The sequence below is a fragment of the Botryllus schlosseri genome, chromosome 9 (assembly GCF_051294905.1).
Source record: "Botryllus schlosseri isolate E-star chromosome 9, Bs_hap1, whole genome shotgun sequence".
Classification (NCBI taxonomy): domain Eukaryota; kingdom Metazoa; phylum Chordata; class Ascidiacea; order Stolidobranchia; family Styelidae; genus Botryllus; species Botryllus schlosseri.
Genome location: NC_137244.1, coordinates 18,870,552 through 18,896,347, shown reverse-complemented (window position 1 = coordinate 18,896,347; position 25,796 = coordinate 18,870,552). Strand labels below are relative to the sequence as shown.

Here is a 25,796-nt window from a genome sequence, read left to right as displayed (position 1 = left end):
ATCTCTCCAAAATTCGGGAGTCAAGTTGAAAATTAAATTTGCATGTCGATGGCTGCCAACACATAGTAATGGAATTACGCGTCGGTGGCCGCACAAATTTCGTTTTACGGCCGCAGGTTGGCCACCCCTGATATATATAATACGCTGCAGCAACTGTTTCAATCTAAGGTGTGCGGTCGTACGCGCCAACGTGTTTGAACTTGATCTTGGACATAAATCCCCGTTTAAGCAACGACGCGAGACGATTGATCGCATGAGGATCAAGGCGATCTTCGAGGTGTGTCCGTTGGACATATACCCTTTCGGTGTATGCGTTTAACCCCAGATGCGAGTTTATAACAGGTTGATGATTCAAGCACGTTAGTTAGTCGAGAGTGTTTACTAACAACTTTTTTCGCTGATTTGGGCGCCCATTAATATATAGCAGAGCACTGTAATCGTATCGATTCCTAGTATTCGCCACATCAAACCCATATATCCAATTTATATACCCATGCAGCCGCAGACGAAGCACGTCATTCTGTCTGATGCTGATGACTTCGCGGAACGGCAAAGATTGACAGCTGTTTCTTGCGATCATGATCGTTTCCTCATAATCGCTTCCACATGCTGTTTGTAATGTTTTGGTAGAGCTTCCTTTTGAGCTTACGGAAGGCGTCATAAAGTGCACGAGAGGCGCCGTCATGTTTCCTGGTTGATACATTCGTCACCGGTGTAAGTTAGAGGAAGTGGTACAATTCAATATTCCTCCATATGTCTATGCAGTGGAATTCTTTTGGGAGTGTGCGCGTGTCGATGGGATTTCCAAACCTAGCTGTCGCACTGAAATATATCTGACTAATATTGAATATACTGTACATCTCTTGCGCATTTGCTGAGAGTCCTTGTACTCTGTCATGCCTCACGTTTGTATAGCCTTGACATTATCATCATATGAGTCGACTCAGCGTTGTAAAAGACAGCACACATTTTTGCTTTGACATGGTAAGATATAGACTGTTAGAGTGTCGAAATATTATCACAACGCCAAAACACATCGACCCGACTGAGATCCAAGTTGTTGTTGGAAACGCATAGTCTTGCTGAGCACCCAATTTGGAATTGATGTAACAAATAGATTGCAACACAGCAATTAGAAATCGCATGCGATCAAGTACGAGGTGGGGCCATGATACTGAAAACGCAATAGTATTTCATCTGAAATTGGCAACGTGCGAAACTAAAAATAACGTTATACAGCGGAGAAGTAATTGATTAGATACGTCTTTCAAGTTTGGCTCTAGACGAAACTCTGCAATTGGACCTCTTTAGAGTTATGTTTGTATGACAGTTATGGTACGTGTAAATACCAAGTCGCGCCGTTCCCACGAGTCGTAATTGCGGAGTATTATCACGCAAAGAGATTTATGACTGCACTATGATAATAACCCCCATTTAGAAAACATACTATCCCACATATTGCACTGTCCATATTATACCGCGCTAGCGGTATGAAAACACGCTGATCTGGAATTGACTGTTCCGACCTCATTAGCGAGGCAATTACCGCAGAAACAATGATTTAATGAGACATGCACGACTTCTTCGATCAATTAAACAAGCCTATTACGTAAATATGTTTCAAAATCCTGGGACCGGGTGTGTATTACTATTTTGCATACTTTGAGGGAAAGGAAAGGACGTAGTTTATTTTTTTTCCTTGATGTTTTTTGCGGTATATACACCGACTCGTGATAGACATACACACGATCTGTGCATATGCATACCATGAGTGCATGATGTGCAATGTGCATATGCCGCTGGACAAGGAAGGTGCAGATAAAGTCTTGCACCACCCCTTCATGCTATCCCAGCAATGCATGAGCGCCAAGCAGGGAAGTCATGGATTCTAGTGTTACTATACTTTGGTCTGACCCAGCCGGGGATCGGACCCACGACCTTCCGATCAAGAAGCCGGACGCTTCACCATTACGCTGCCTTGAGGGGTCGTGAAGTTATTAATACCAACATTTCCCAAGTATATAGTCAAGAGATAAGCCCTATTATAGAATGTTTAGATATTCTGTGCTCTCGTAGTACAAGTATAATTAGGGTTGCATTTAAAACAAATGGGTGTTTAAAACACTTTGTTTTGAACAAAGATCTTTTAAAATAAAGTGTTTTTTAAGTTGTATAATTGTTCAATAACTGTGTAAATACTTGCGCGGGCCACTATCCGCGCGAAGCGCGAAAATTTTTTGAAGTTCATAGGTCAATGATATTGTCACTTGACTATATTACGGGCCTGCTGTATATCGCTGGGCTATAAGTTTGCGAGGACTGGGCTATTCGGCGCATGGACAGATCGATATTGAAAGCTGTGACCAACATGCGTCAATCATTTCGTGCCTAGGTTTCATGGTCGACGGTCTTACTGCGAGCGCAAACGCAAGGTCGCATATGTTGAACGACACTTTGTCTCGTAATTGCGAATATAGTTAGACTCATCTGATACATTAGGTGTTCTTCCATTTTCACAAAAGGGCAACAATATTAAAAACAAGAAATCGAGTGACAACATATTGCGCTAAGCTTGTAGAAAATTTTTACCTTTGATAAATCTATCACAAATTATTCTGCTCTACTGTAGTGTACGAAGATATACCAATATGTGAATGGCTGATGGATCTGTCAATGCGTTGGAACTGATATTTTAGTCATCACATCTCAAGTATTGCGGCCAGACTAATCAAATTTTTGGTTGGCCTAGCAAGCTCAAAATCTGTGCAATCCATTTTTGATGATATCAGAAATGTCGGAAATTACCTCGCGGGCCACTCAAAACCTTCTCGCGGGCCACATGTGGCCCGTGGGCCACGGGTTGGCCGGCCCTGGTATAGATCATTGGTACGAAATAAATGTTCTGATGATGATGACCGCCGACCGTAAAAGTGCTGCAAGATGTAGTCCTGTTTAAAGATATTTATGGTCCGTATATGGCAGGGGTTGGAAGCCTTCGTCAAAGGACCTTTACCCTATTTGTTCAATTGTGAATATCAATCCACAATGACGTCACAGTTGAATATGCGTGACGTCATGACTTCGAGAAAAATAAAAATAAAAAACCTGGTTGTTTTAAATTTATGTTTGTTTTAGACACAACCCTAAGTATAATAGTGAATTTCAAATGTGTCATTGCTACATTAAATAGCGGCGGATGATAATGTAGCAAGTACATGAGTATTGATTATTATATCATTGGCTTTGTAAAAGGGCCTCGAAGCATAGCAGCATTAAAGGCGTGTTGTGCAAATATCCGTTACAACTTTAACTGATGCTCTAAAGGGGTATACTGGCGTGTCCTGACCTAACGTTATCCGGGGACATTAGTTCCATGATGACCAGGCCTGTTTATTTTTGGATATTGGGTATTACTTTTGGAGATTCTCCAAAAATAAGATTTGAAAACATCCAAAAATAAGATTTTTTTGGATGATGTTTTTTCAAGTTTTTCAGTGAAATAAACAAGTCAGAGCGATGTAAACGACCAGAAAACTCATAAAAACACACAAAAACAGCATCTATGTGAGGGCGGGGGTAACCGAAACGCTAAAACTACTTCCACTCAATCCACTTCACGTTTCTGCTGACCTTGCCTGTTCGCCCCTCCGCCTTTGTACTCCTATAAGTTTCACAGTGCAACACGTAGAGAAGACGGGAAGGCAGCTTGAGTGAGGCAAAGGGAACGACGAAATCATATACCGCCACCTCTGTCACAATCAGTTCGTCCACACGATGACGGGACTGATCTGCTGATGCTTCAGACGACAATACAACTTGATCCGCTAGATGAAAAGTGCGCGCCCCAAGTTTGTTGACGCTCGTTTATTGTCAATGAAGAGGATGGCCTCTTGGTTGACTGGAAACCGTATACCAACTCCTTGATGTTATGGACGAAAACAGTCCGGTGTGTGCACCTTCGCTGCAGCGGTGGATCCATCTGATCGTTCTCGATCGCATGGTCACGCTCTCACAGAGCTGAGCACCACCGTCACGAAGCTTCATGGTCTTGACGTTCTGATCATGGAGCAGCAGGAGCTCATGCGCCTAGTCGAACGCCTTCGAGCTCTGTGTCCAGGCAAGGACTGGGACAACGAGGACCGCCACAAGGAAGGTTTTCTGGTCAGAGGGTGTCGGGCTGTCAAGTTCAATGAGGCACGCAACTTCGTGGAGGATCAGAGGTTTCAAGCGCATTACTGACGAGCGCTTTTCAGGAGCAAAGGCTTGGAAGATTGGAAAGTTTGAAGAGTTAGACATTCCTTCATTTTTGGACCCCTAACCTCTATGTTTCGCACAATTGCGACGTTCGAGCCCGATATAGCTAAAATCACGGGGGAGGAGGGTCTCGGCGGGGCGTCTCGCAGTGATTAATATTCTTTACAAGGCATTCTCCAGGCCAAAGACTATAAATTTGTGAAGAATGTAGGGCTATTGGAAAGTTAGATCAAGATCACTGATGATATCTATATGTGTTGGAGGACTTGAATACATGATAATAACATACTTTTGGTGGATTTTTTCAGTAGTAATAGTGCTCAAAACACTTCATTTCTTATTTTTGGAGATTCTCCAAAAATAAAATTTGAAAACATCCAAAAATAAGCTATTTTTGTTATTTTTGGAGAAATCCAAAAATAAACAGGCCTGATGATGACCCATTCATCCGTCAAATCTATAAATAGATACATTAGGTATTCTAGGTATTCTTATAGGTTAAATATGCCCAGTGTATTGTGTAGTAAGTATATACGACGACGGCACAAAATAAATTAGGAGTCCCATCTAAATGGTAATGTTGACTATGCTTGTTGAATATTGTAAAGCAAAAAGAAAGAGAACAGAGCGCTAACTTTGATTACGGGTGATGCCAAAATATTTAATGTCTCCTATACCTCGACTCTATCCTTTTCTAATATCGATGCTAGTTATCTCGTCGGTTTGTGAATTATAGGCATTTCAATTCTGCCGTGGGCACCATTTGGCGGGCACCAGGTAATTTTATAGCACATCAAACGACGTTAACAGTTACCATTTATGAATTTTCTTAGTGAATTTAATGCATATAATAAGTCTACAGATCACAAATACTGAAATAATGCCCACATTTGTCGACTATAAGTATGTCTGAATTGGCGCCGGCGATTTCCCGAAGTCCCTGTAAAATGCATCAGAACGTTTAATGATGTAACTCCGTTTAGCATATTTGTCGTTTGATGAAAGAGCTTGATTGGCGTTGACAAGGCGACAATTGCTGTAAAATCCCATCTTTGGTTGGTCTTAGTATCTGCCAGGGTATAGTAACGGATTCATACAAATATTTGACTTCTCCAACACCCGAATAGAGCTACGCCATCTACCAGACTGAAGTTGCATGTTGTACAATGGGCGAGGTTTTATACGATGCCGTTCTGTCGCGCGTTACTTCCCGTACAAATATTATGCTATGCGGTCACTGCAAACTTGGGATATACATCAGTGGCGAAGTACCGTATACACTATCGCAATGCATGCCGGTGATATCAAACCCCGATAACATCTAATCTACCGCGTTCGGAAATGAATAGTCGTTGAGACTGTCGAGAGCCGGAAATTGGTCAAGAAACAGTTTACCTAATCGTCCGCTATGCGTTTGCCGTTGAGATTTGCGCGTGCTAGTTGCTGTTGCCTTTATTTGAAGATGTATTACTTGAATGTCTGTCAATTTCATGGGTGCTACACGGTTGTGATAATTCTACTTCCGCGGCGTTGGTTTATTGGAGAACCACTCAGTGCAAGTATATGTGACAACGTGAAACACCAGCTGATTGTATTTCCGTCGATGATGAAAGCAGGCGTGCCGTGAATTTTTATAACAGCAAATTGGATTGTCATGCCTGGCGAAATTGATACATCACATCCGGGCCAGGCCAGGCTCCTAAATCCCTTTCCGGGAAGTGGCTGCACAATTGCGCAGTGTACAGATGTGCACGTACTTGTTGATAACAGTTTGTCCTCTCATTCCGTTGCTTCAACATGCCAATTCAGAAGTTCTAATATATGAGAAAGTCAACAAGCAATTTGCAATTAGAGTCGACACATTTGAATTGATGGGATAGGTCAGTGGTTCCCAAACTGTTTTGACTTCTGGCACACTGGCAACACTATGAAACGCTCGTGGCACACTTACAAAAAAGTTGCCCTTTAAAAGAAAAATTGATGTGTTAATTCAAAGACCATGCTTATCTATGCGAACCTATATACGACTGAAACAAGGTTACATTGCACTGTTGCCAACATACGCGCGTTTCGTCTTCAATTACAAGCATTATCTCTCGTGCACAGCTTTTAATTTCAGTCAAAACAAAGAAGCTGTGTATATATTCATGAATGCATGGATGCATGATGCAAATGGAATTAAATTTCTGATTGCTCTTGTACCTATTAGTGCGGAACGGATCGATAACTTCTTTGGTCCCACTCCGATCCTGTTTTTTAAACCGATTCCGCGTTCCGACTCCTATAGACCGGGTTTTAGAAGTGTCCGTGATCCCGTCCGAAAAACTCCGATAATATTAACTACTGACGGGATGGTATTGAATATTGATTGAAACAATGCAAACAGGAAATTAAAAACTCAAAGATCAAGCCTGATCCTTATCTGAAGTAATTATGCCGACTCGGACTTAGTATGAGGTTTATTTCCATGAACGTTTCACTTTAGTTATAGTTTTGAGCGTGTTTGTTTGTTTGTTCTCGGGGTATTCATGGTGTTTGTCGACTACTATGATCATTCACACCAGGCCGATATTCTTCTTATTTTCCGTAACTACCGACTTATAGCACGGTCCACCTCTAGGCTTTTGTAAGACACCGCTCACGCGGATGAGGTGGCGAGGAGGAGCCTAGGTAAACCTCCAACACTTAGGTACCGGAACACGGAGGTCGACCTCGGTCGGACTCGAACCCATTGGTGTTGCAGCCGCGGATTATATCACTGCGCTATCTCGCCACTGCTTCGATGGTGGAGGATCGTAAGGCTGTCCTATTCTTAGTAAAAATCACCGATCCGGCTCCGACCAGACTCCAGCGGTATCAGAAAAAGTACTGATCCGGCACCGGTCAAAAATGAGAAAATTCAGCCGGATACCAATTCCGGATCCGGTCCTTGTCCCGCTCTAGTACCTATCATGATATAGGATTTGATATGAGACCACCATATCTCATCTGCCGAAACACCGCTTAAAAACAGGACATTCCGTATATCAATGAGCTGTTCTTCGCAGACAGATTGCTTGATTCATTACCTCCAGATGGGCTAACCAACTACAAGCTGAAGTCCAGGCAGTGTGCTCATATTTTGCGGAGTAAATTTTGTTTATGAGTTGATTCACCAAGAGTGTGGAACGAATTAAAGACTATATTCGACGCATAGCACCTAGTGATCGGCAATGCCATAATTGTGTTCATTGTAATGGTCGCGTGTGCTTATTTATCAACTAAGAAGCAGTTTTGTTTTATATACTTATGGAGTTATTTTTTAAAAATTACAAACAGATTCGTGGCACACCTGAGAATTTGTGGCGGCACACTATCCTAATGATTCCAGAGCAGTGGGATTGATATTGGTTTGATTAACCCCAGTATAGGCTTCAGCATAGGCGCCACAGTTTTAGAACCATGACGCATCAAGCGCCCAGCGACATCGTTAAGGTGTGATTTCCGGTGTTAGTGTGACTTAACCTGACTTGACTCAAGTCATTGCCCTGAAATGACTTGGGTTGACTCGGACTCGTAGTATGAAAAGCATTTCGTTTTGCATGTTCGATTTGTTTAATTCCGCCAATAGCGACAATAAACAACTCTAGCATGCTCTTAACTGTCGCCATAATGACCTTAACTGTCACGATAACACCAATCCAACGTGCGAAAAGAACATTCAGTTAAAGTGTATCAGACCTAAAGTCGCCATTTCTTGGCGATTTCGACTAAAATTGCTAACAAACTATACCTAAGTATCCAAACACGAAGCCGGTGCTGCCTTTATAGTGTTCATGCAGCATTTCAGCCAATCAGTGTCGTTTACGTTGAATTATATTCCGTCTCTCATGATATTATGAATAGAGCCCACCTTGTGGACATAGAATTCTCGCCCATTTGCATAAAGAGCCGCCGATATTCAAATCATTTCGGTAGTTTTAAAGAAGACATGGCACCAAGTTTGGCTATTTCGTGGCGGACAACCCTATATATGCAGCTATGCATGTATATTGTATATGCAACATCCACCCATTATTAAAATCAAACATTCCAAACTTAATATATGTGATGACTTGAAATTGACTCGAAATCGGAAAATTTGCTTTCTTGCCTCCTGGCACATTGATAACGCTGGTCTACAAATTTCGAAAAAAAATTTGAGCCAAAAATTTTAATGATTGATATAGGCTAATTTAAGGTTGCTGAATCTGATTCTGTGCTCAGAATTTCTCTGCATCTATCATGAAACCTTGGTTGTTGTAGTACAGAATGAGTGAGTTTTCGGCGAACTTGAATCTAGTGATTCTCTATCTTAGTTCAATCGGAAGCTCTTTTTGACCCATACAAATTTCAAAAAAACAATTAATGATTGATTCAGGCTAATATTAAGTTGCTGAATCCTTTTCTGTGCTAAGAATTTTTCTATTACGTCAGATTTTATCGATATGTATTTTTCTCATTTTCATACATTAATTAAATTTCGGCTGTCGTTAGTGACATTACGGTGAGCGTCAACAGCAACAGATCAAATATTGTTGTTGAAATCAGTTATAATGATGAAACCTGGGTTGTTGCAGAACAGAAAAACAGGGTTTTCGGTGAGCTTGAATCCAGTATGGTTCTCTATCGTCCGATCAGGACCTCTCTTCGACCCGTGGATGCAACTATTTTTGGTCTCTAGCCGTTATCGTCGTTATATACCACTCTACGATTAAAGATTATTATTAGCTCCGTGCCTAATTTAGTTCCCTACGTTATCCATCTTCATACATCTGTCCTGCAAACTTGATCGGTCAACGCATTTTGTGAGTGCACACTGCTCTTTCGTAAAATGTAAAAGTTTGCAACCAATAAACATTGTATGGTTGGTATATTATGTAGAAGAGAATTGTTCACTCCGGTACACGACCCAAATAAGTGGCCCTTTGATTTTGTTTTGAAACTTTAAAAGAAACAGGATGTCGGCTTTTCCAAAGAAAAAAGTGCTTATCCTGATAACTTGAAAGAATTTATCATCATTAATCTCCACCTGTACTTATCATGCTAATTATTCCTGTCCAGTTTCCATATATACTGTCACATTTTATCGGAATCGAGGAAAGCTGTTTCTGAACTGTTTTTCTTTTGGTTTATTGCCGTGACACTTTCAACAGTTGTCGCATACTTTCAGCAGTTAGTCGGAGGTGGATACATACGAAATCGGAAGTTGTATCGTCGCAGTTAACGCAGAATGACTATAATGACATCACCCATGGTAGAATCGTCGGAAAATATATTCAGTTACCGTGATTCAGATGCTATTTTACGGGTTTCTTATGAAAATTTAACTTCTAATAGTGGTGCAATATTATCTCTGAACTACATTATACTTTACAAAAACCAAATTGCAAACGTAATTATTTCATCCAGAATACTGTTCAAGTAGATGTTGAAGTAGATGTAAAACATTACCACTTCAGTGAGTACTGCAAGTAGCCAAAATCTCCTTGATTACCTCGAAAAAGTATAAATATGCAACATATATAATATCTCGGAAACGTCATGCGATAGAGCGAAAATGACGTCAGATTCGTATTCAGCGCCCCCAAATTAGGTATAGATGACCCAAAGAAGTCCTGGCGCAAATATCGTGTAGACCAGTGTATAATATGCGTTACTTGACTCGTGACTTAAATTGAATCTTTTTAAAATGATTTGACTTGTCTCGAGTCAAAATTAGCAGTGACTCGAAATGACTTATGACTCGAAGATATAGTGATTTGATCCCAACCCTGATTCTACGTAGACATGTATTGTATACATTTCGGCACGGCTGTGGAATGCTCTACGTTATTTATCTCAATCGCCGTTAGATGGTACTGTATACCCTCACGACGCAATCCGATAGAGACAAAATCAATCTACGAATTTCATACCTTTTGCATTCAATCTGTAACTGCTGACGCACAATGCCACGCGCCAATGTTTGACGTCTAAATGTCTATTTAGTGATGCTTCACTTCAACTTTCGAATATTCATGACTGAAATTGCACCAAGTGAGACCATACTCAAAGCCAGACTGACATAATAATGCCATATTTAATGCCCGAATAAATATCGTTTACATCGAATATGAAAATGAAATCAGATATATAGGCTGCAATTGCGCCAATTATTTCGTATTTAAGGCGTAATCATTCCAAATTTTCGACGTGCCCTCGATGTAATTCGCTCAAAGGTATATGCACCCTAGACTATTAAAGGTATTTTAATCTGTTTTTACTCTATAATATTCTCCAAATTGCAGCGAAACACTCAAATGCACATCAAGAAAATACTGCGATACGCCTTGGCACAGCTGGCCGAGTCGCGGTCGTCCTATCGCAATTTGTAACTCCCCACTTTTACGCAATATGGCAGGTGTAAGTGTCATAGAACGCCGTATTAAATAACTATATGCGATAATGTAACTTCGCCGACACTTTCCTCTAGCGCGGTTTATTTTCGAATGCCATTGGAGTTCACGGTGACCGCATAGGTAACCCCTCTGCTTATATGTGCTGTGCAAGCATGCATTGTGTAATGTATATGTGCACTGTGCAGTTGTGCACGTATGGAATGCGCGGGCTCTACCAAGTACGAATACAACTAAGTACAAAGGGCACATGCGTCGCTGCGGTGGAGTGAAAACTAGAAAGAAGTCGAAACAACTTGGTGAAGTCTATCAAACGAAGTCTCAGAATGTCTCTGTCGCGCGAAAGAGTTGGTAACGATACGGTGCGAACTTGAATAACTGTGAGGTTTCAGTTCACGGAAAGCCTTGGCATTATGTGTCTGACTCTCCCGTACCAAAAGAACGTCACTGTCAACTGTTGGTGGAAATTTGAGTGCACCCTACCATGGCCATGACCCTACTAAATCCATTAACGAGGTCGCAATACCTCTATTCGGCCGCTGCATAAGGAAATCGCATTCAGTTTATTCATAATTCCATCAATTCAAAACGTCACAAGATTGCGGTACAAGGGCAAGATTGGAAAAGCCACACCATGGCCCAGAAGTTGTATATAAGAGGCACGGACACTTGACAGGAATGGAAAGCAAAGCAACAGGAGATAACGTAACCAGTTTCAGTAGGCCAGGCCGATATGTCTCACGGTGGTCTGGCAATCTTGAGTTCTGAATAGTTCGCCAGATCTGAGCACTAATAATAATGCGTACAACTGCACGATATGTACAATTGTACATCTACAAGAACTGTTTTATACAATTTCATGTTCATACAGAAGTCTTAGAAGAGGAATGGGATTTCTGCGGTAATATCGGAATGAAATCTCCTAAGGCAAGAATGGAACTGTGTTACTGCCCACTGCTATCTCAAAAGTGTATATTGCAATGATAACAACAATATTTATATTATTACTATAATTAAGTGAACATAAGAGTGTGAGCATAGACTGTTCTAGACGCGGTTTTCAGTAGCCTACTGTACCGGGGAGTAAAATAGATTTGTTGTATCAAGAAATCGGATTCCGTGATCACATCCGGTATCGTGTTGATTTATTCCATTTCGCGTCGGCGTGCTCATCCAACCCGCAAATCCTGGCCCGCCAATTTGTCACAAGGAACAAGCACTCAACTTCCGAAATCACTGATGCTGAATAATCTTTTAAATACGCGGGCGATTGCTGGCAATTACATCGAGTTTTGTCGGTCAGACAAGGTTAATGGCAAGGAATATCCTCAAAACTGCAGCGCCCGGCGTGTAACGTATTATGCAACACTTGTCGATTGGCATAAAGCGAAATGATTGATTGATGACGCTCGCAACAATAAAACTCAGTCTGACCTATTATTATTAGGAAACCCACCAAGACCAGATATTTAATAATTTTCGGAATTGATCTTCAACCTATAATGAGTACGAAGTATTATAATGTCCATTTTGTTTGGAAAGTATATAGTGGATTTTTCGTGTTCGTTGAATATAACATCCATGACATTAGGCTTATACAGTGACGAAATTACGATAGTCTGCATAAGGTAACCATCTCTTCTGTGACAGTAATACTAATTACATTAAATTACAATGAATAATGACAATGGGAGTACCTAAACAGTGTGTTAATGTTTGTGCGTGAAAAATCTTATCCAAACAGGTTTGGGTTCAGCAACAGTAACGCACTCCCGCGTCGATTCCGAGATGCTAAATGGCTCACTTTGATGAAATTTGACTTATCGATATACTGACCACTTGAGGATAGAAGTATCGTTGATTTCAGTAGTACACACAATATATGCAGTTCCTGAACACATTTACGCAACCCACGTGCACACAATCATTATACGTATTCGTGCGAATTTTTACCTATGCTACTCACAATAGACGCACATATATGACATATCTGACAATTTCTAGTTGAGGCAATCGACTCCCAACTTGACGTCACTGTATTTCCGATATTGTGAACGTGATTCTTTGTCAAAACATGAGCCAATATCAAAGAGAGGTTCAGTTACCACACAATTGCGATACAATGAATAATTAGGAAGGAGTGGAAACGACTTGCTGAAGTCTACCAATCAAACCAGTCACTCTTACGTCATTGGGGGAGGATTCACGCTTTCATTCTAGTATATAGCACAGTCATAGTGTCCATGTGCTAAAAGTCAGAAATAGGAATTATCGATAGATCGATTCAAAAAGGATCTTATACATTGACACACATCGATATCATTACTTCCCACCTTTGAGCTAAGGATCAAAGTCTAGCCTACTGATATATCCGCTAGTCGTTCGTGTAAAATCAATCCATGTTAATAAAGTTAGTCAGCAGGTCCGTTGGTACACGCATACATCTTCGATTGTTCGTTGCAAAGTTTACTAAACATGCCCCGATGACATATGACCGGCGAAGTGTATGTTTCTCTATTTAATATAAGTGAGGCATTTGAAGAGGAATTCGTCTGGTATGTGGTGGTAATTTGAAATGTTGCCTTGAGATCTCGACATCGAGGCATCCCTAGAATGCTACTTGACATTCGATTCATAGGAGTACGTTTGTAACTACGGCGATATTTTTAGCTAAAAAATGGATGGTTTTGACCTAAACAATCAAAATTTTGGCATTTTTTGATCTTCAATAACTTAATTTTGACCAAATTTTGACCAACGTAGGCAAATTTGGTGTTTTCCACATAATGTTAGAATTGTACTACTTATTTTCATTTCTGGTTGGAACTGGCAAGAATGAAGAAAGAACGTTCAACAGCAACGGTTGCTGGCTGACAACACTGAAGTTGTGCGTACACTGCAGGTGACACACCGTGTCGCTTCATTCTGACAATGGTGTCTACATCACAATTTTTTATCATGCGCTTCTTGATATAAGAACCATGCAATGCCCACGTAGTCTTACTTCATTTAGGATATTGCGGTGCGCTGAGCATAACACCATGCCAATCTATTTGCTTCAATTGAATGTTTATGATCCACAATGGGCCGTCTACAACGGTAGGCCTATAAAGTAGGCTACAAGTTGTAAAATGTCAAATGAGAAGTTCACTGACAGTGCAAAACCTGCGATACAAACGAAATGCGAGTTGCAAAAAAGAATTGACTTCGTAAACAATTTTGACACTTTTTGACCTAACGCTATACAATTGTGACAAAATTTTGATCTTTCTTTCGCATGTCAAAAAATTCGCCCTACTTATAACATATCAACGAATACGATGTTGTGTGGCAGTTTCGCTGTAACTGTGCCATGGTAAGCTTTATTTCATTAATATACATTGACTTAACCGCGGATAAAATTATATACGGCCACGCTCAAAACCAAGACCGTTCTCACGCCGTAAAGCTCGTCTTAAGCGCCAATAAAAAGCTTAGCGAATTAGTTCAATATGAACTGACCACCCACAGCGTAGTTTATGCTAACCCTTTCAGAAATTCAACGGCACGAATTGGGGAGGAAAGGTAGTTTCGGAAGCATTTGAAGAAGCGGGCCTCTGCTATCACTATACTATGCGGCTTTGCCGTTATGAATACAAAAGAATTGAAGGATCTGACCGAGACAGTACGAAAATGGAAATCTTTCATTTGCTTCAGTCAGCAGAATCCAATATATTTTTGTGGGATGCGGTTGTACTTTCGGATATTACAGCCACTGCAGGGTGCTGCCATTTTACCAAAGGCATACATTCAGTCATTCATTTGTTCACATTTACATCCTTTCAAAGCATTAAAAAAACAGTGGCTTGACGTCACAGATATACTACCTCAATTAGAATGACGTGACGTTGCGTACCTCGAGGAGAATTCCTTCATTGTCTGCGATCTTATCGTTCAGAATCAACAATATACAAAGTACTTTTGGTGTGAAATATATCACTTGTGTCAAGGTTTCGCCAAATTCTAAAAACACTATTTCTTATCGAATGATATAATACCAAAATATATGTATGGCTTATTATTGTTATAATGTTGTTACTATGTTTTTCAACTACAATGGTCAGGTCATTAACACCAGGCCGATACTCTTTATTACGATTCACTTGCTGCCGACTTGTAGCACGGCCCACTTCTAGGCTTTAAGACTCCGCTTACGCTGATCAGTTGGTCAGCCTAGATAAACCACCAACACTTGGGAAGGGACTCTGGAGTCGACCTCGGTCGGACTCGAACCCGCAGCTGTGGTTCATACCACCACGGTATCTCGTCATAGCTCCGGATAGTATGATATATGCCGTGAATGTTACGCACGAGAAGGTATAGAAACCAAATAAAGCCCGAACCTACGATCAAATACATCATTATCAATACTGAGATATATGCTTATCCGAGTGCTTCAGTAACTGCTATTGCAAACGAAGTATGAATAAAATAAAATCGCAGTTATCTTACTTCGTAAATTACTCGTATTTATTTAAATAGATAAGTGCCGTATTGTGTAGATATCATGTGAATGCCGGCTTAATCGACGTCAATGCCGCAGCCTGTTTAGTGAATAGTTTATCAACTGTGTTACCCTTTTATTTCTATAATCCAGTGTGCAAGCATCTTATTTACATGCTTCTAGGCTAAGTTAGGTGTCCGATTTAAACCCCACTCCAAGCCATTTCGGCACCTTCCTTCCTGTCTTTTCTTTGTATCGCAATCTCGTGGTTTATTCATTGAATGAAAAGTTAATAATAAGCCGAATTGAATGTCGCCAATAGTTTTCCCCACACTCGCATAACTGCCGACTCCATACACCAATTCAAATCATAACAACCCACGTATGGAGACCAGAGATATCCCTGATGCAGACGTTTTTTGGGCGGGAATCGCTTATAACGACATGCGCACGCCTGCCTTGCAGGCCGCGCTGCGTTCGAAGCCCAGACGACCCGTCCATATGTCGTGAAACGCGGAATATATCGTAAATCGATTTCGGGCGGCTTGCGACCCGAGCTATTCCGCTTCAGTTGTTATCACAGTGCAAATACTCGCGCCCTGAACGCCAGACCGTCCTCGCGGGACTTAGCATTTGTTTTGCGAAGCGGGCGTGCTACGAGAGTTCAATTTTCGCGCCAATTAATGAGACTGTCAAGCATCAGTCGCGATTTGAAATACGTGAGGTGTAACGGGGGCGTGGTCGCGACTCGCGTGCGCCGCGTATACAAACAAGGCCGAGTGGGTCGGAATGCGAGCAGGCTTTGTTGTAGCCGGACGCAAGCTGTCGCTAGTCATTCAGTGTAACAGCGTTAGAATTGAGCAAGTTTCAAGTTTCAAAATTATGCATTACCTCGATATCATAAAGATCAACAATCAGAGGTGGTCCGCATAATGAAGTACTGTTACTTCATCACTTCGGATGGACTCCTGATATACCCGTATTTTCCCGGTAATGTGCGGTGTTGACTAAAAGGAATAAAGGTCATCACTTTGACTAGACCCCCAAATTCCACGATTTCTTCAGAAACTTTGACGTCCGCTGCTTCTGAGCCGAGTTTTTCATTGCATTTTACTTCATTTGTACAAAGAAATACGTAATTGTACGCAATTATTTGAATCCGCGCTAGACACACAACATACAACACCATACATAACACACAATGTGGCTCCATGAACAGTTAGGAGGATGTCGAAATGATCAAGCACGGTCTATCAATCTAAGATCCACAATTCCACATTGTAACAATGGCCGACCCAGTGTATAATTGATATTGTCCATGATCTGCTGTTGTTCTCTGACGTTTCCTTGCTCTTTCATTCTCTTGTTGCGTATGGGTTTTTCCCTGGGCCGTTACGTCTAGATCAGTGGTTCTCAACCGCCGGTCCGCGGACCGGTGCCGGTCCGCGACGACATTCCTGTCGGTCCGCCAGGTATATTACAATTTTATACCACAAGTTCAAGATGCAATGTTAAAGGCGTGTCCAATAATAAAATAAATAAAACATCAAATTTTAAAATAATTCAGAACTTCGTGAGGTAACATTAGGGCTATGGAAACATGTTTGATTTGACTTCAAGTTCAGGACGTGTCATTAGACGACATGCGAGCGACAAGTACATAACAGATACGAGCTGACTCGTCGCTAAACAGCGCAGTTTGCGCAATCACTCGTTTTTGATTCATTAATTTTGTGCAGGACCGTAACGGGTTCCCTCAAACCACCCAATTGGAGAGGGGACGAGCTTCAAAAGAGCCCAAAATTATTTTGAAAATGAACATAAATCATGGTGTATTTTTTTGAAACTTTTTCCCCAACATTTTTCAATTTCTTTTCGCGCTTTTCGCGATTTAGTGTCACTAAATGTTTAGGAGCCCTTCTCCGAGAAACACGCATGATTTATAAAAATAGGCATTTCGGCGTCAGGCATTACCGCACCACGACGTACCAACACATAATGACGTTAAGGCTAACATGGGACTCCAAACGGTGTGGCAAAATTCGGCAGCGAGAAACCCGATTAAGACATGAATGATCGAAAATTTTCGCTATTGGCGCGATGATGCAACATAAACTCTCTGCTGACACTGAGTTGAATGAGTGTGCTCACAAGTACAGGTGAAAACATCTACCCAAGTGTAGGGTCTGGGGGTGGTATAGTCGCTGTAAGGTGTTTTCTTGCGGCACGCATAGTATTCGTAGTTGCCAGAGTAGCCTATGCGTCTGCTGGTAGTGGGCAATGAGCAAGATGGAACGACAAGGTGCTTGGTTCGACTCCGAAACGCTTGTTCTCTCGATATTGTCAAAGAGAAGGATATTATTCAAGTTGGCGTGGTCGGTTAAACCCACGGCCTTCGGCGCGAACGTTTGTAAACGACTCTCAACGTTTATCTGGACGTTTAACGGCACGTTTATCTGGACAAGGCAATTTTATGTTGACTCAGCAGACTGACTACCATAAAATCACCTGGATGCCATCATGAAGATAATAAATTAAGATCAAAACCCTCTAAATGTTGCTCTCTAGCACCATATAATTGCAGAAAACGGTTGCATACTCTACATTTTGGCTTCATTCCAATTTTAAAAATTCAACGGTCCGCCAGACATTTTTTGAAATTTTACAGGTCCGCGAGGTGAAAAAGGTTGAGAACCACTGGTCTAGATGCCACATTAACACAAATGACGGAAGAGCCCAGATAAACCTACGACACGTCTATACTAATACCGAGGCTTTAATCGACACGCGCCGTTAAAGGTGGATTAAACAACCACGTTACCACCCGCCTCCTCTTCCTAATTCAAGTTTGTATTCGTTATCCGTTTAAATTTATTCAAACCCATATGAAACTTAGAAATTGTTCGGCATTTTTCGTGTTCACACCCCAAGTCCTAATCCTACGTCTCGCAAACTTTGTAAATCCGAATCCCAATATGAATAATCCCGATTAAATCCCCAAATCCCATCCCTTTTCAAGTCAACATACAAACGACGCTCGCATCTTATCAGCTCATGATGTCGTCGATTGGAACTTAGAAAGTACTGCAGCCGGGATCTATGACCATGTCATCTCCGAACGTCAAACGAAAATCGTGTGATCTAACGATTTCCGTCCTACCGGAAGGGTAAATAAAGCATCACTTTCCGGTAAAACGTTTTGCATTCCCAACCGCTCCAGTTGGTGCAAATTAGTCAAACGTGCCATTTCATACAAAGATATATCTCAGGGTTGTAACAGGCTTTTCGCGTATCACTGCAATAAAGCGCAAAAATACGGTACGCATAGACTAACGTCCTCTTTTAATAGGATTTGTCCTCTTTTTTGACTTTTTTGAAAGTGTCCTCGGAGGACGCCCTTTTGTCCTCTTTTTTGAGATTTTGTCCTCTTTTTTTGAGAATTTTGGTCCTATATATCGGAAAATCCGACTGAAATGCCATAAATCAGCAACCGAAGTGACGCACTGGCGGGTATTTCGGGAGCTGAGCGGAAAGTTGACCTTTTTTTAGTCAACCGACCACTATGTAAGTAAGATTTAGAATTCTCCTCCGGTTTTGCAAGTCTGCAAATTCTGAAAAAGTGTCCTCTTTTTAGATTTTCAAAATATGGTAACCCTATAGCGTAGACCGAGCCCACTATACCAGGGGTGTCAAACATACGGCCCGCGGGTCCCATCCGGCCCGCCAGACCATTTCATCCGGCCTGCGAAGCAATTCTGAGTAGATTGAAAAATGCTTATCTTATCCAGCATCTGTAGCACATGTTGAGATGTTTTCAAATAAATACTGCCATTAAATAATCCCTCAAGACAGCAAATGTCGAGTATGTACGTAACTCACATTATAACCACCCGACTGCGGTGTTGTGATTTCACTGTATAGTTGCCACTATTCCCAATTTTGAGAAGCCAAAAAAGTGCACGTTGAGTTCAGAGTTTTATGGAAAAATTGACGAGAAAGTAGTTATTCACCGAAGTGAATACGCCAAAGCGGAACCGTTATATGCAGTTTATATCGAGAATATATTATAGTTACATAGAATAATTCAAGTATCTGTGGGCGTACTGCTGTGTCACTTCCGACTCGAAAGGTCCGCGGAATCCGGAGACACGCCAATCGTTTACAGTTAATCTCTTGTATCTCAGATCGCATACACAGGATCAAAGCCAGATTACGACTTAAGCTAAGGGAGCACAGTAATATGGCTACTTATATCGTCGTTACCGCCACTGTTTTAGAGGTTCATAACTGTGTTCAACCGGCCGATCATCCCGTTTTTACCAATTCCAATGTTTGCGAATATATATGTCGATACATGCTCGATACCCCTATGAACCGCGATACACTATTATAATAGTATATGACACTGTATCACAGTTCATAATAATAAATATAGCAATGGCATGAGGAAACATTCTGGAATCAGTTGACTGGTGCGACCCGCGACTTAATTCGAGCTTGACACCCCTGCACTTTACACTCCTGAGACATAATTCCATACCAAACATTGCATTTGACTTATTTTAGCCATCTTGAACAGACGTAAAGGTCAAATTAACAACCAGAAACTCCAATAATATGCACCCCTCGTCATGGTGTAAATCTGGTTAATGAACTTATTTCCACCCATTTATCTACAGTGCGGTATATATATTTAGATGCGCATGTGCGATAAAAATAATAATCAAACTTGCAGTTCGAAGAGTCAGAAAATAAACTGGTCGACCAAACAGTATCTTTGTCCCCATCCTTCAACTTCTACCTATAATGGTGGAAACAACTTCGAGCAAAACATCCCTGGTGGTCAGAATGTGACGTCACAGATCTATTACCAATCCGGTGTAAAATACAGGAATGCCAATTGAAATAGCGATGATAGTTATGTTCGCTGCACCGGTTAAGTATAGACTTCATTGGTATTAGGTCCATATCTGATTATATGGTAAAATACTCATCCAGACAGGGAGGCCTTATTATTACTCGGCGTGCTATATCAAGTGGCGTCATATTCAATCAATTTCCTTTCTAACGATACCTTGCGACCTATCGTTGTACGATAGAAACACGATAGGCGTCTGAAACGCGTTGTAGCGTTATTGTTCGAACTGAACTTACGCGCGTAGTCAAACGAACGACGTGGGAAACTTCAGCGAGCGCAGGCCGGCAGCTGCCCGAGCCGTCCTTCCCACCCTCCCACAAATATTCCCTGTAGACGTGGCGCGCAACAGACGCACCGGCCTGTACGCGAGTCACATAAATGACTTCACATTTTTTGTGCGCCCATCCCCATTTACATGCATGCAGCACGAGTGCGAAATATCGATCGGGTTCATGATGGTTCATAAAGTCTACGCTGCTAACGTCCAGATACGGCGAACCTATTCCGATTTGCAACCTGTTCCAGAGTCTTTCCTATACAGTGATCAAGTTTGAGGCATCATCTGTCCGAAAGATTTCGGTATCAAACATATGAATTTAGCCTTATCGCAATGATTTGTGGAGAGCAACTCATTAGGGAAGCAACAACGCTTATTATCTCCCCATTTCGACGGGTCGAAAGGTTGAATTCGCAGGTCCAAGTCTGGGGCAACTGCACTTTGCCTACTTTCATCTCGACCGCCTTTCACAATTAGTATAATTGCAAATACCAATACCTAAAAGGAAATTTGCAAATATTACTAGCAAACAGCAAAGCCGCGCGCACCTAAGCAAACTTGTTTGTTATTCCGATTGAGCGCGGAATTAGGCGTATATAGAGTTTCAAATAACGCTTCCTTGGCTCGGATATTTAAGCAGTGATATCACCGCAGTTCGCGGAACGCAATGATATAGCTCGATTATTCACATAACAATAATTGCAGCTTTAGTAGCACACGCTTCTTAGCGTTACCAACCACAGTCAACTATAAATCATCGCCAATTTTCGAACCATTAGAAGAGACCGCTGATCGGACATAGGGTGTCGTTGTACATAAATGAAAACAGATCACACATCACTGGGTTTTCTTTGTTAACGATTTATTGCGTATTATGAAACACCCGTCGCAGCTATATCTTTAAAACATATCTTCATAGTCACGCATTCGTCCATATTTGCGGTGATGCGGTGACGTTAGTATAGCGCGCGTAGTTCGCGCTGCAATGTTCCGCTTTTGCGTTTTTTAGCTCTCCGAAGATCTCATCAGTACAATGCCAAGGGAGCTGATTTGTTGGATAATTGTAATCTCAAATGTAAGCGGCGCTAATTCCGTCAATTAAAACCAAGGTGATTCAGAATGATCTGTCACGCGCCTGACTGTAATCTCTCGGCTATCGACATGCGATGAGGTATTTTCCATTCGATCAAATCCTGTTCAGGTGATAACCGAATTTTACCAGGTGGCGGGACGCCGCTGTGTCTGCTGACGCTCTACCGAAAAGTTTAGTTTTCTTATTAGTCTTAGCGAACTTCCACGCCGTGAACCATTGTCGGTGTCTTGCTCTTTTTGGTAACCCTTTACAATTCGATGAATTGTTTGCTCAAGAGTGTATTATCGGCATGTTTACGAAACTAACGCAAATCAGGACCGCCCGACAGTAATCTAAAAGCACCCACATTTTGCGTTTCCTTTCTATGTTCATTATTCAATGTTCGTACACCTTTTCACACAACAGGATATTATGATTACGCATTTTATCCGTGTTGATATCTGCTAATGAATAGGGCCGTGGCTTTGAACATGATTTATATGACACAGCTGTTCGGAGGGGCATAAGCGAATGTAATTGTCGTAACGTACACTTTTTTATTATTTGCGTTCTGAGTATAAGTAGTGTGATCAAAACCGACGTGAGCGATTAGGAATTATTATTTCAGGATTAATTCACTGTCATTTTAGTCGATTTTAGTATCGGATGATCCATTAGACCCCTACTTTATGTCATATGAGATGCGCCTGTATTTCCTAAAGAGTGAAGACTGGAACGTCGCCTACAGCTAAGGCTTGTGCGAATCGATTACGCTTTCCCGTAAGGAATTTTGTAATCAAATCTTCACGGACAGTCGGCCCGTACTTTGCAACGCACTTTGCGAGTTTTGTTCTGGAATATCATGACGAAGGAGACCATATCATGAATATAATTACGAAATTTCAATGTCGATCTCAATTGTTGTACGTCTGAAAGGGACGGGTATAGTTAGATTTTGTTCAAATAATTCTGTAATCCAAACTTTTTCTACTCGTCAGGCGGGGGGTCAAGCTTCAGAATTCTGTGACGTGAAAAATAGGATTTTCTCCTAGCACTTTCAACCGCTTGTGAGATAACCCCTGATCTAATCACCCACCCACCCATAGTTCCGGTGCGCTGTACTTGGACCCAAACCCTCGGGTTAAGCAAGAAATATTACCACAACCAGCGCTATGTCGGCATACGTATGTGCTAGCAAAATATTATGAAGTCACATAATTTGGGAATCACGACTGAGCCATACATATGGTGATATGGCCCAACCTTGTGTATAATGGGCCAGGGATGGATACAGGATGTCATATATGGGCTGTTATGAGCATCCAACGCGATTGGCAGCAAAAGAGTTTATAATCTTGAATTTACCATCACGGTCAACTTCCTCACCGAAGTATTCCGGACATAACCCAGATAGTGGCTCAAGAGTGGCATGGGATTGGAAAGCACAACTGACCACTGACCAGTGACCATTTGTCAGTTCAAATGATTCTTTCTTATGTGAACAGGCTAAGCAGATAATCGGATAATCCCATGGATGTTTATAGGATACGAAAACCGTCACCGAATATTGGAATTTATCAAATAGGATTTTGAAGTTTTCACCAAGCCGCAATGAAATCATTTCGCGTAAGACGTCGATTTCTGCTGTAACTATGCGAACTTATGAGACTATCTGGCGCCAAGGCCGCCAACGCACCTGCGTCACATCTTTTCTTAGCTGTACTTGTGTCCAGCTTAGCTCAGGAGATATCGAATAAAAGCATGTACATTTGTACAATTGTATATGTGCAAATACAGCAGCACGTCGATTACAGATAGCTCTCATAAGCGATGCGTCAAAATCCACATATTTACGCGTCCTGCATCCAATGCGGAAATGTACCAGTGTCTAACACCGTTGCGTGTGTGAAGTAGCGTAGCTCTCAATTTATAAAGCACGCATGTCGGGCAAATCCTGTGACCTCAGGGTGCGGACTGTCTGGCGCCTAATCGCACCTGGGCCAACAACGCCGAGTTTGCATACTGTGCGGTTAAACCTGCATACGACTGTAAATTCACGCGGTGAAAGGTGGTCCACGTCATAACCAGGCTAGAACTTGTTGCAACGCGTTTCGCCAGTGTTTGAGCAATTGAGCATTCGTCTAACGCGAAAAGCGGTAAACACAGTTAACGCCGCGCGGGAGCGAGGCTGAAGTGGGCGAATTTCGCAGCTGCGACAATCACGTAAAACATCTGACAATGGCAAACAGCTGTACACATGTATAGCTCGTTACAACGCGGCTGTTATTTACGTCTAACGGTGTTGCGCCACATTAACCGACAGTGCCCCTGTCATAAATTATCACGAACTCCCACAATCGCTGACATTACAGAAGCCCTAACCAAACAACACTCCCATTGAGTATGCAACGTAACATTTCAGAGTATTCTTATTTAAAGCAACATTTCACAACACGAAAAACATAGGTCGAAGTGTAATCGTGAAAGGTATGAGAACAGATAGCGTATCTCCCCATGACGTTGAGGGTGATGATGTACGCGAACGCTATTTTCAGTCTTCAGGGTACCGGCAGTTTTGAAATTCTGTAAAATAAAACAGGCATAAGTTTTTCATCTACATACGAATAGAGCAGTGACAATGTGCCATACACGTGAAGGTTCACAGCATACATACACTTGTTAAAAAAAATGTGGATACGATGCGTACAGAAAATATTACGAACCTTATATCAGATAAAGACCGGTGTCCTTTTTCGCCGGGCATTCGGGTCGACTTGGTCCGCGTTCACATTTCCTAGCGTCGGTCGTTACGGGCTCGAGTCTGAAGCAAAATTTAAGCTGTTATCGCAACAGTGTTAGATATATGTGTGAGTAACCTAAGTAAAAAGTAACATTACTATCACGCTTATGTAACACTTAATGGAGTTAAACACACCTTGAAAATAACCAGGCCGCTGCTGGCAGTTTTCCTTTCCATAACGGACTGCCTAACATACACTGGCGACAGTCACATGCTCTGTCGCAACCGTATTGCTTGCAGCGCTGAAACTTTCCTGTTCCGCTTCTATCAACGTCGAACGCAGGTCGTATATGTAATCGATCGCGTGTTGCATTATCTCCAAAGACGACAACTCCTCAGTTGATTTCGTAGATACAGCCGGCACCACGGATTTCAATTTGTGAAGCAAGTCACCAATTTCGAATCCTTCCTGCCTGCTGATTTTGATCGAGCTAGGTGACAGCTTGGTGAGACACTCACTGCAAGTGGTTGTAGAGATGGGTCTTGGCGAGATTGCTTTGCCCATGTTTCCGTGTAATCCAAACGTGCAGCTTAAAGATATCGACACTTCAGGTACTGCGACTTACTATGACCCGTGGGCAGTCGCGCCTTGGTTTTATATAGAAATTCTGTCTTGTTTGATGAGAGACGAGTTCGCCCCTGGTTTCTCTCGTTTTGAGAAGACCTCCCTCGGTCTCTTCATTATGATACTCGGCTTAGCCGTTTCTTGTTTGGGAGATGCCGGGCGAAACTTCCATTCACCAACAAATCTTCCCAGAGACACAACGTCGCCAGCACCCAGCTGCAGATACTTTGACAAAGGCAAATTGATTGGACACCGTAACAGAATAATCGAATTCACACCGCACACATAAAGTCGGCGTTCCTTTGTGTAAAATATGGATGTGTTTTGGGGTTGAATATTTCAATGCCGTAGCGTATCCGATTACGTAATTCACTTAGGGTAATTCTGTCGATGCAGGCCAACACGGATCCAGGCATCAAAAGGCCGGTCGGGGGATAATAGAAGTCGGACGATTGAGAAAGTCACATGAAGACGGCTATGATTTGCGGCGATTATTGTTTTGAACAATGTGCGTTGTTTGTTTCGAGTTTCCTGGCGCCGTGCGATGGAATGCGCGGATTTAGTTATCGCGCCTTCAAAGTTATCGCGACTGGCCAGGATTGAAACCGTGTATTTTGCCGGCAGACGCCGCGGCGCCTCGACACCTGCACGCGAGTCAGGCCCTTCGCGCATCTTCTTTGTTCGTGCCGTTGTCGAGAGCTGGTGGTATGAAACAGATTACGCCTTGGAATCTCACGGGCCGTTGCACCCCGCGTAACTTTATTGCGGTTCTTTTTTGTGAACAAATAACCGTCAAGGCGCATTTCGTCTTTCAAGTTCGCCGTTTCGAGGCGGTGACTAGGATCATGTAAATACCGCTCGATAACAGACAGTCGCTCATAATACAACCAGGAAAGGCTAAATCGCGATATTATAAAGATCCGCATGACTCCAATTCGGTAACGTGGGCACACGAGCAGATTTGGGAACTTGTAATATGATTAAAAAGTTGAGGTTTAAAACCCGCCACGA

The 25,796-nt window shown here is 42.0% G+C and overlaps 1 long non-coding RNA gene across 1 annotated transcript in view; it reads right to left on the bottom strand.

Moving 5' to 3' along the window:
• Positions 1–24,406, bottom strand: part of LOC145446091 (uncharacterized) — a 171,287-nt gene extending 146,881 nt beyond the window's left edge. The window contains exons 1-3 of the long non-coding RNA XR_013917206.1: positions 24,356–24,406; positions 24,144–24,241; positions 1,723–24,003 (exon numbers count right to left, since the gene is read on the bottom strand). This is a non-coding gene — a long non-coding RNA (uncharacterized LOC145446091). The remainder of the gene's footprint in view (positions 1–1,722; positions 24,004–24,143; positions 24,242–24,355) is intronic.
• Between the last annotated feature and the right edge of the window lie 1,390 nt (positions 24,407–25,796).